Here is a 12,503-nt window from a genome sequence, read left to right as displayed (position 1 = left end):
CTGTTCCTACTAAGCCTAAAGCTCTCCAGGACCAACAGCATTTTGTTCACATTTAATAGTTTTCTGGAAGAAGAAGCACTGTCTCTGTTTTCCATCCTAGCAACATTCCTACATAAACCTTTAAAAAGCTTTCACTGTTACCTTTTCTAACATTCAAATTCATTTCTATAATCATATTTGGCTGCAAAATGAAGTTTGGGAAGAAAACATGACATGATACGTGTGGACTGTTTATATTTTTGTCTTTGATGTTGCAAATGAAGACTCCCTCTTCCTGTTTATATTTTTGTCTTTGATGTTGCAAATGAAGACTCCCTCTTCCTTAAAGATGATGATTCTGTTGGAGAGAGAAGGAAAAGGAAACAGAGAAAGAAGAACTAGAGGTAAAAATGCTCGGTAGCACTGTTGGTACCTAAACCAAGAAATCTTAAATTGCCTCAAGTGTACAGCAACCAGCAAATAGTTTTCTGAGAGTTCTCTTCTGAGAGTGGCATAGAGAACTGTAGTCCAAGGCCACTGAAATCCCACTTCAAAGAGAGAAAAGTTTTTGTTCTGTCCAAACAAAGCACTGTCTCAGAGGTGGGATGCATGCAGTTCAAATTCACAGTTCAAGCTCTAGAAAAGACTCTGATCCATGAGCAGGAACTGTGCTTGAAGCATGGGAGAAATCTCACCCCAGTACTTGGGATAACTCTGGACCTTAAACTCAGTTCTGTTCAAACCTCTCAGAGAACAAAGGCCCAAGAGGCTTAGAAGCATCCCAAGACATCCACGTCCATTGGTACCACCAGAGCTGCCAGGCCACTTTTGCTAGGTATCTGCATTTTGGTAGAGCTGAATCCCTGGTTTCTTTGCATGTTTGTCTCCTTCAACTCAGCTTGGTGCAGGACATGGTTACCTACCTTGATCTGTGCTCATCAAAATTAATACCACAGGAATTATTCCTTTCTCATTCTGTAAGACATATGGTATCACTGACACTTTATCTAATACAAAATATGATTATACCAACTGCATTTTTTTTTTTTTGTTAGAAGATGACTTACTCTATTCCAATTCAAATTCAAATACACAGTTCCTTCACTACATTTGCACAGCTGAAAGTTACAGAATAATTTAAGCTACTGTGCTTCATTTAATTCTGAATTATTTTATGATCCAATTGAATGTTTTAATGACATTATGAAGCCTTTGTGACGATACAAGTGACTAGTCACAGAATGAATTAAACAAGACCAAGCTCATTACATAAAGAAAATAATTGTGTAAGGAACGAGTTTAAGTACACAGTGATGCACTCCAAAAACTGGAGTGAACGGATGGAAATACTGCATTACTTTCATGGGACTATGCTGTTTTACTCCTGCTAAAAACTCTCACAACTACAACTTAATAATTGTAATCAACTGCAGTGCAAGTGAATGAATTTATTCTCTTCACTGCTGCCTAGTCCATTCACAGTTCTTAGTGATAACAAGTGATCTTAAAGTTCTAGACCCTGGGGAGGAAGGGAGTATTTATTATGGCCAGACTGTCATCAGGTGTAAATCAGTACAACTCTGCTCAAGCTAACAGAGCTGAACCAGAGACATTGAAAACCTGGCAAGTTAGGTTAAATAAGTTTGATAGTTATAATACTCTCTGTCTTGAAGTGGGGTTCGTGGCCACTTTGTGATATAAAGCATAAATTGAGGTTTCCTCAGCTGCACACTATAAATCTCATGCAATGACAGTGTTGTCAAGCTGAACTATTGTCTTTTACAGCATACATCAGGCAAGGGATTAGAGTAAGTAATTTGTTTTGGAAAGCTGGCAACCCTAATGGGGCATGCCTGATAGCGTTCAAAGGTTCTGATTAGACACAGTCTACAGAGATGTTCTTTCAACTTGAATCTCCCAAGAAGAAAGCTTAATTTTTAACAAATTGCTTTCTTCACAGCTTCATCAATTTGATTTCTTTGAAACTCAGTAGCAAGATGTATCAAAGGAACAGATTGTTTGCACAAAACCTATAAAAAAGATGTTTTTTGCCTGAACTCAATGTACCTAATCTATTTTCACAAGTCATTTAGAAATGATCCTGTGAGGACTATTATTTCTATAATGGTCTGTGAAGCTGGAGCTCTAAGCAGCCACTGATGTGCCTCTGTGTAGCTGGAAGGATATGAGCATGTTCCAGCTCTTCCAAAAGGGCTAAGCAGGAGCAGGGCTCTGTTGAGGTAAGCTCAGGCTGCTCCCTGCTGGATAGTAGAAAGTGGTGGCAAACCTGCAGGAGATGAGATGCTTTTCCATGATACCACTGACTTTCTGCCAGTTTCATGGCTGTCCTCCCTAAAATAATCCAGAAAGTCACAGTTACCCAGTGCTTCACCTGACCAAATAAAAGCAGTGAGATGGCCTCTTGTCTGGCTTCACAGCATAGACAAAGCATTAGAGGACATTAAAAGTACCAGATCGAAATAAGGTGAACCTCTCCGTTGTTAAATCTGTCAGTAATCTCCTCAATATTTTCAACTCCCAGAGAGCCAAATCAGGAGAGACAACAGTTGGAAATAGCTTTAAAAGGATATTATCTCATTGATTTTTGAAAGAGAGAGCTTCTTTAGCAAGAATATTGCTCTTTCGGTCTCCATGTTTAATGTTTATTCATTTGGCTGCTTCACAGGGGAATGCAAATCACAGAAATGCAGGAGATGTACGGTAGTGTGCAAAACGAGGACCACAGGGGATTCAGGGCTTCGTCTCTTCATCCCAGCTTCTGAGGCAGAGAGCTTTGTGTGCTGAGGGCCTGGGAAGAAACAACAGCAAAAAGAAGGATTATAATACCCCTTTTTCATGCGGATGTTGAAATTCATATAATTACCTGGGATTTGTGCTTGAACCACTGTTATGCATATGTGAGTTTTCAAGAGAAGTGGCAAAATAACTTATTTACAGTTATTTCACAGGGCTTCTTTAAGGCTCTGTCTTACCTTTCTATTCCTTGGTTTGAAGGTTTAAGCATTTGTAAAGCAAATCTCTAAACCAGGGCTTGGATTTAAACCTCCAGCTTTTTGTTAGAATTGCCTTACACATTCAGTGGTAAACAAAGAGAATAGGCAGCCTTAGAAAAGAGCCACTGTTGGGCATTTACAACCTAGGAAGTGAGTAATCTGAAGTTAATGTGAAATTGTTCATCCAGAAACAACTACAACAGCCATCACAAATGGGGATTACTCCTCACCTCCACAGTATCAGCTTGCTCAACAATGAGACTTCAGGGCAATGGAGGGAGAATGGCACCTCAGGGTGGTATTTCCTCCCATCTGAATGCAGGTTGCTCAGGAAGACACCAACTTCTTGGAGAAACTCAACCCCAGTGAGACAAGTCCTGCCCAAAATGCAAGATCCAATGGCAGTCTTTGAATACATGTAATTACAAGCAGGTGAGGGGTCTGGAGCACAAGCCTTATGAGATTCAGCTGAGAGAGCTGAGATTGTTTAAACTAGAGAAGTGAAGGCTCAGAGTGACCTTGTCGCTTTTGACAACTACCTGAAGAGAAGTTATGGTTAGGTGGGGGTCGACCTCTTTTCCCATGTAACTAACAATAAAATTAGAGAGAATGTCTTCTAGTTGCACCAGGGGAGATTCAGATTGGAGATTAGAAAATATTTCTTCCCCAAAAGAGTGTTCAGGTGCTGGAATGGGCTGCCGAGGAAGGTAGTGGGGTCGCTGGTGGTGAGGTGTACAAGAAGAGTTCAGATGTTGTACTGATGGACATGGTTTAGTGGGAAATATTGGTGATAGATGGATAGTTGGACTGGATGATCTTGGAGGTCTTGTCCAACCTTGGTGATTCCATTATTCTAATTTTTGTGCATGTGTTGTTAACAGCATACAAAATACTCAATGCTGCCTTAATATCTGCTATTAACTTCCAGTTGCCAGTTTAGTTCATAGAATAACTGAACGAGTTCCAGGAAACAGAATTTGCCTGCAGAATTATGCAGCCATTGGCTACTAGGCCAGGCACATTAAATTCATGGTAGTTGTATGTTCTACTGAGTGAATAGGTAATTATTATATATTAAAATGCTTCTATTGTATTCTTAGTGAAAAAGGCTTGAAAAAGTTAAGCAGAGGTAACAGGAAAAAAAAGACATTTTCAAGAGAATCTAAAAGGAGAGATGAAAAGACTCACTGCTATAGCCAGATAAAGTACAATATGTGGTTATTGCATTTATCCCTATTCTGTGCTAGCTGAGGAAGTAAAACAAAGATCTGTTATGTATTGTGAGTTTCTCTCTGCTCTCTCCCTCCTTAAGACGCACAAAAGTGCATGCAGCTGAGGCAATGCCTGATCCTTTCAGGTTTATGTTAGCTGGAAATTTCCTTGTTCTCAAGGGATTGTCTACTCAGTGTTTGTGGATGGAGTTCATTCCAGTCCACATATTCAAGTGGCAGATTTGAGCTAAAAACCAATGCCAGAGACTACAGTGATTTCATCTGGAAAAAAAAAAATCAGCCTAGATGCATACTCTGTTACAAGGTCAAAGGAGTGTCTAAGGGATTTAAACAAAGCACCATAGTCACAATAATCCATGAAGTCAAACCTGGTCAGTGGAAGGAGCTTAGGGTACACCAAAGGGACTGATTTTGGATTTATGCTTGCTCAGCACTGTTATTACGCACATGAAATAAGAAAGCAGAGGATATGTTAATTAAACTTGCAATTGACGCTTCACTTGGATGTGTCAGAAACACCAAAGAAAAGAAAAAGGAATTTTAAAAAGCTGGAGAACATGAAATAGGATTTAGCTAGGAAAAAATATTTGCTAATGGCTGAAGGAAAAACTAATCAAATCGAAAAGGAAGGATGCCAAAAAAAAGCCTATTATTACAGTGCTAGAGAGCTCTGTGCCTGTAACCTTAGAATGTAGCTTAGATCAAGTGGAAAATAGCCATTTGAGGGAGCTAATTGAGTTGGGCTCTACATACAACAGCATAATTTCATAAATTAGAGAAGAATCTATATCAAAATGAACAAAAGCATGTCTCAGACACAGTTCTCATTTTTAAAGGCAAGAAGGTTTAAAAATTTATATTAGCAGAATAACTCTAAAAACTTAACATGTGAGGCTCTTTCCAAATTATCTGGTGACTAAAATGCTGTCTTGCACAGCTGAAGAGTTTATTCACTTGCCTGTTACTGAACTTTAATACCTATTTGTAAGAACAGGATATGAGCAGAGAGTAAGGTTCCAGCACAGCGACATTTCTTTCCTTCTAGGTAGGATCTTGCTCATCTGTTCAATTGTACTGAGAGACACAGAAAAAAAGACACACGGTTTTTACTACTCTGATTTGTGAGATGGTTTTGAATGAAAGATGCATTCTAAGCAGCTTTCTGCATAGCCTTTCATTTGCAGAGAACTGGACCACAACAGTGGAGCAGCACTTCTGTACATGCAACACAGCCACAGAATAGAGCATCTCTGTGCATCCCTCCAAGAATAGTGTGCCTTCCCTTCAGCAGCATCATGAAAAAGAAGAATGCCAAAAGAACACACACAGTTCTCTAGACTGCTTACAGAACTCAACATCCAGTCGTAGATGAATATCACATAATTAGTATTTAATTACAGGAGTTAAATTATCAGAGGCTTTACTTAATAAAGTTAATCCCTTCCTTCTTATTCTCCTGCTTGGCTTAACAAAGTTGTTTAGTGCAGAACAGGAGGCAGCCACCACCCGCAGCTATGTTAGGTGAGCTACAGAAGGACCAAGACCCAGAGACTAAGGACAAAAGGGTAGGCAGCAAGCAGCTATTTAGGTCTGTTGTTCTGCTCCGGGGGAGATGTGTGGCTACTACATGATACATGAATATTTATGATGCAGATGAAACTCAAGCTGGTGAGCCCCAGAGGGTAAACAACACCCAATTTATCACCAAGAAGGCCAGGTTGGATGGGACCCTGGGCAGCCTGGTCTAGTGTTTGGCAACCCTGCCCATGCCAGGGGCTTAGAGCTCAACGAGACAATTCTATATCTCAGCTTCTCCCAGCCTTCTGCCACCTCTCCCAGATGTACTAAGAGCTATTTTTCTTCTCCCCAGGGCTGATACCTTAGATACCTTCTCTGCAGGTGAGCACATGAATGCCTCTACTTCAGGCCAGGCCAAGGTTACCCTCTTTCAGATGCCTTCATTTCAAATATTTTCTTAAGGGATTCAATCTCTCCATCTCCAAAATACCACACTAATCAGGTAAAACAGGAAGGCAGGCAGGGAGATGGTCCATGTTTCATAAGAGAATTAAAGACTCACCCTATTAAATAGCTGCATGATACAACTCATTATTTGGGAAAAAAAAAAAAAAAAAAAAAAAAAAAGTGCTTGCAAAAAAGCATTCTCTGGCTTGATCCTCTTGATCCTGGATGGAAAAAGCTACTATGTGGTACTGGCTCAGGGCAGGCTGTACAGTAGTTACTCACCAAGTTTTGACAACGAGATGCTTTAGCATAACTCTTGCCTGTATTTAAGATTCTCTAAGGGCCACTCATTAATCTTTTTCTCCTACTTTTCTCACCCAATAACGTATTTGGCAGAATAAACATGCTGGGATGAAGAGATTTGGGTTTCTCTTCTAAACTGTATAGAAATCACACTGTGAAATGCAAAATCTAATCAATGAAGAAGTATTGCATTGCAGCACTTCAAAATTACTGAAACACTATGCAGCAATAGAAACAAAAATCTGCCCAGCTCCCATATATAGGGAAGACTGTGCTTATGAAGTATGTAAGTGTGTGGGTAACTGCAGGAAACCCACAAATCTCAGCAAGGTGGTACTTGTTATTTTAAAAACGAAGCAAGGATGTTATCCATTTCTTAATTCAGGATTTGCTTATCTTTATGTATGAAAGACATTCTTTCCTCCTCTAGAAATTTATTTCCCAGTGCTTTGAAGAGACAAGGAAAAATTTCATGAAGACTACTTTTCTTCAAAGACATATTTTGCCTAAAAACATGAAATCCAAAATCATACAGTCGTTTCCTGAGGACTTCACAAATTCAAACACTGAGCAAAAAAAGATAATAGTTAGCCTCAGGATGACCAATATGGAACAACTTTTTCACCAGTGAGAAAATCTATGTAGGTCCAGTTGCTACTCAACAAATTTTGTCTGAGTTTCACTAAAGTCTCTTTACATTATGCTGTTGGTGTAACACCATATTAATATATATATATATTATGGTTACAGGTTTTTACAGTATAAAAGAGGCATAAAAAGGAGTGTGGTATAATACAAAGAAGTCCTTCATACTTTGAATCGTGTCCGATTCCAGTCCTGCCACCTGCAATTAACTGGAGATCTTACCAAAGTAAGATCTCTTGCTTTCAAAGGCTATTCACTTGCCCAGAAATTATGTAGAGTAGCTGTCATTCAGTGATGCAGAAGGCAGGTGTCTCCTTTTCCAGGAGCTATGGATTTCAATCAACCCCTACTACAAGATATGGTGAAGATGGTATAATGATTATACACATATTTTTTAAGAATATACTTGCAAGCATCCTTCTTAGTGACAGTACAAGTGTTTACACCACACAGGTTCTCTAGACAATCTCTACACAATTTAAAAAGATTGTAGAGGAGGAACATACAGATGCTGCATTACCAAGCCCTTCAGCAAGTGGCATTTCTCTACTGGTGTAATCTATCCTCACTGAGCGTTACAATCCACAGGGTTATCCAGCTTCCAACCTCAGACAGAACACAATGGCAATGTCATATACTGACACCCCCTTGGAGTTTATGATTTAGTGTTCACAAATATCTGAATATATTTACATATCATTGTGTGGGCTTTTTTTCACTTTCATCTTCATGATGAATGGCTTTTGCATTACAGATCTTTCAGCAACAAGATTTCTCCTCCCATGAAGTTCCTCTAAGCAGCATTAGTTCTGCCTGGATCCACGTGATTTTGGGGACAGTGCATGGGTGTATGTGTGCCCATTGCAGAATCTACTTCCTTCTATGAAAAGTGTATTTTGAAAAACAAACAAACAAAACCCAAATATTTTAAAAAACATTAAAACAAAACAAACAAACAAAGAAACCCACAACCCTCCCTGTTTCCAAGACAGTTTCAATTGTCTGGCTCTATTTTAACATTTCTACATCAATTTGCAGAGCAAACTTGGAAACCTCTCTTGTAAGGTGAATCTTTCTATCTTGCATTCTCCAGAAAACTATGAAGCCATGCCTTTCATAGATGAAGCCAAATCTATACGATCAGAACTGGAAGTAAATATTCAGGGAGTACATTTAGCAGCTTCACTGTTGCAGCTATACAGTAAGTTGCTCTGGGGTAATGTTTTGTCATTCTTCTTTACACTTGACGAAATCTAATGATTATATTGCCAGGATGAGTAAACTATAAGATGTCATTAAACTCCTACCAGGTCTCCTATTTGAAAACTGCCTTGTTAGGTCTATTTAACTTGCAGCATATTTAACTATTAACCGGACATAATCAGCATTTTGATTTACTTTTAGGGGAGAAAGAATAATGTTATTTTGCATTTTGGACTTTAAGGATGCATTCTTCCTTTTGTCTTAATGGTCACTAAGATTTTAAAATGGATGTCAGTCATACATATGTGCATTCACACACATGCACGCACAAATGGCTTAGACATAACCACAAGGGGTACTGAATAAAGCAAGTAATTCACATTCTAAGGCTGGTCTTGCTGGCTTTTATCACTGTTCTCATATCAAGACTGCTAGTTTCAGCCCACTTGTAAGACTCTCATTAATCTTAATTCATCCTCCATCTACCTTAAAACATGCCTTGAAGTCATTTTTTCCCAGCCCTTTTAAACCACACTCTATCTCCCAGGCTAAAGACAAATTTATCAAATTCATACAGCAACATTCAGCATCTTGGAATATTTCAGCCTTTTGAGAAAATCTCTGTGGGTCTTCACTCTGCTCCTTCTTGAGCCTCACTTCTCACATTCCCCCCAAAATCCAGGATTGTTTCATTAATTACCACCATCACCATCATTGCAGTATAAATCTCCAGCCATGAGAGCTAAGTACAATTGTTTCAGAAAAGATGACTCGTCTCTGCACAGACTATGTCACTTCCTCATTCATCACCCTCAAGTGATCACAACTGAATTACTTCCCACCACTGCCACTCATTTTTCAGGCCTCTCGCTAATTCACGGAAGCTTGTTAAAATGCTGCAAGCAAAGGTGCCCTTCTGATCTTTCCAAGCATCCACTAAATGGTTTGAATTTATTCATTGGACTGAGCTCATCCTGGGTCATGTCTCTTTTTTGTGTGTGCCTCATTGACTTTTAAATTTTCATTAAAGCTGCAGCATCTCCTTTTGTTTGAAGACAAGTCTATTGAGGAAAGTTACTGTTTTGAAGAGAAAGGGGTTAAAAAATCTACATGAAGCAACCATAGCTACAACAGAAATGGAACATCATACACAAGAAATAAGCTTTGTGCAGAGCTATCAGGGGCTTAGATTAGCAGGAGTTTCAGTTTGGTCTTTGAAACATCTGGGGAGAAAATGGTTTCCCTTGCAAGCAAATGGGATATTTCTAAAAGACAGGTTTCAATAGTACGTTCTTCCTGTTTGACTTGCATTTTGAATTCAAACAAAACAGCATTTCCAGGAAACTGAGAGAAATAAAATGATTGCTCGTGCTGTGTCACAAAGCTCTCACCTGACAACAACTGATTAGTTTAGGTTTCCAAGCTTTCTTGCATTCCACTCTCTGGTATATTGAATTTCAGAGCTGAAAGACTGAGGAGAGTCACAGGAGGAAATGAAGAGGTCTCCCAAGTCAATACAGGTTAGGGCAAATGCCAACCTGATTGAAGGACTGACACAGTGCCTGCCTACCTAATGGTAAAGATGGGACTTGGAAAAATAGTGATATAAAGAAAACAACATAAGGTACAATGAGTTCCCCCTGACCTTGCCATCCACTTTACCTCTTGTAGTGATATAATATTTAATATCTGTCCCAGAAATCCACGCAGAGGAGAAAGATCCAGTGCAGAAGAAATGTTTCTCAGCCTTCATCCTCCAGTGGCCGCTGGAAAATGATGCCAATGTTGCCATTGAGCGACATTACTAACAAGAGCAGTAGGCAGAAAAAAAGCTGTTCCTCCAAGTATTGTCATCATGAACAACTCAGGAACAAAAAGGTTTTGTGGCTTCCCTTATTGGGTAGCTGCTGCCCCTCAGTGCCACTTCCAGTGAGCAACACTTTGAGGGGAATAGGCATCGTGTAGTTATTTCTCTTTTGTTCCTGGGCACTAAAATCCAGTTCAATACAAAGAAGCTTTCGGCCAGCTCCAATGTAAGTTTTCAACCTATCTCTCCCTCTGGCTCCCTTGCACAGTCATGGTGATCACAAGGAAATGAGTTACAAGCCTTCATAATGCTATTTATTCTATACTTCAGGGGGAAAATTCACAAGATCCTTTTCCAGATACTTTTCAATGAAATGCCATAAAGGACAGTTTCATACAACTTGGTAATACTGGTGTCTCTCTCCCAGCACATCTTTCCTTGTAGGTGAGCCTCAGAGTGTATCCGGGCATTGAGTCACACTGAAGCTATTTAAAATCTTAGTTTTTCCCTTTAGGTATTATTTCTTCCTTTACAATAAAAGCAACAAAAATACTATTTTTAGGAATTGTAATAGCTATGTCTGAAGTAATTATGCAGGTTACTTAAAAACCTCCATCAGAAATCATATTGTGGGATTTATCACAAAAAACAACTTATGTACATCTGATTTTCTTCCCCTTACTGCCAAATGTTTTTCAAAATAGTTGCTATTTTAGGCATTCTGCTGAGCTTTCAAAGCAAAAACAAACGAACAAACAAACAATCCCACTATTCTCAATAATTTAAGTTAATGTTAGCTTTTTGTGGGTAAGGAGACAAATGTATTTAACAAGTATTTGCAAGTCACAGTGCTAGCCAAAAGATTCATGCATCTGATGAACTTATTTCCAGCTAAATTGTTCACGCACAGCTGTCTTCTAGAGGTCTGTTTTGTGATACAAAGACAAAATTCCTAGGGTGTGAACACTGCAACTCCTCTTAAAATCCCACCCATTGTGTTAATGGGGTAAGATCTATGATGTTGTGTCCTTGTTCTAGTACCATCCTGTCCTGCACAATCACAGTGATGGGCTACAGAGCCACACTCAGGGCTCTCCTGCCATCTGCTTTGAAGAAAGCAGACCCATGTGGCTTTGAACATGGTCCCATCCTTTCTCAGAAACAGTAAATAGTGTTAGAGTTGCAATGATCATGGCAATGTTCTTACAAAACAGGGAACTGCTTCTTTTAACCTCATCTTAGATCTGAGCCTCAGCTGGAATATGAGCATCCCCAGTGTGTTGGGCTCTTGGAAACATACAGTTGTTCAGTACTTAGAAGTCTGGCTCTGAATAATATTGAAAAATAGTGTCTGGTGTCAAAAACTCTTCAAATGAAATTTTTCAAATCTTACACTCTGCTATAAATAACACCAAGGTCTGCTGCACCAATTCAATTATTCTGAGCCTTGGCTAACATGTAAACTCTTCTTAGGAATGGCACTGACTTGGAAGCAATCTAATAATTAAACCACTGACATTTCAGATGTGCAAAGACAGAGTGAGAGTCCAGTTTCCACAGTGTGCCTCTCTAACTCAATATTTTTTTAGCCTACGCTCAACTGAGTTAAGCAGGATAACTCTTTTAGGATCCTTCTCTCTTCCCCAGGGTAAAAAAGTCAAGACCTGCTCTAACCTCTTTGAACATTCATAGAGTCTTTATAATATGTAAACACACCTTCATTCCATTATTTGGCACTAACAGTGTTTCCACAGCTCATTATTTCCTGCATGAAATAATGCTTAATTAGTGCTGAATTACAAAGGAATTGCTGTGGAACTACATAAGCCATCCTTGCAAATTCCCTAATGAATTCAACGTGATTGCTGCCATTGCATTGAATTCTAAATGAATTCATAATGATTAGAAACTCAAGGCATACCTGCTTTTCATTGATCGGTGTGTGACAACAAGATTTCTTTATAAAGAAGAGTCATGCAGACAATATGTTGATACCAGTATCTAAAGATTTTTAGCTCCTCTTGGGAGAAAGCCGGCGACCGTGGCATTTAAATCCAAGGCTACAGTGATAAATGAATCAAATCTTCTTAGTTTTTCCCAGGCCTATTGGGGTTGCAAAGTTACCAACCCTGATGAGTGCACACAGGAATTTAGGTTTCTGCAGCAAAAAGAGGGATGGTACTGGATTTAATAAGAGGTGCCAACGCCAAGGGTCTTAGCTCAGGGGACCCTCACGTTCACAAGATGGTCTTCCCACAAACTCCATTTATTCGCCATTGCTGTCACATAGCAAGTTTCTCTCTGTTTTTGCTGGCTGATGGATTGGATCCCCAAGTGCACAAAGCAGCTTTGTAG

The 12,503-nt window shown here is 39.3% G+C and overlaps 1 long non-coding RNA gene across 1 annotated transcript in view; it reads right to left on the bottom strand.

The window, feature by feature from the left end:
• Positions 1–1,770: 1,770 nt before the first annotated feature.
• Positions 1,771–12,503, bottom strand: part of LOC125694789 (uncharacterized) — a 53,205-nt gene continuing 42,472 nt past the window's right edge. The window contains exons 2-3 of the long non-coding RNA XR_007377720.1: positions 3,224–3,370; positions 1,771–2,788 (exon numbers count right to left, since the gene is read on the bottom strand). This is a non-coding gene — a long non-coding RNA (uncharacterized LOC125694789). The remainder of the gene's footprint in view (positions 2,789–3,223; positions 3,371–12,503) is intronic.

This window comes from Lagopus muta, chromosome 6, assembly GCF_023343835.1.
Source record: "Lagopus muta isolate bLagMut1 chromosome 6, bLagMut1 primary, whole genome shotgun sequence".
NCBI classification, from domain to species: Eukaryota; Metazoa; Chordata; class Aves; order Galliformes; family Phasianidae; genus Lagopus; species Lagopus muta.
This window is presented reverse-complemented; position numbering and strand designations above follow the sequence as displayed.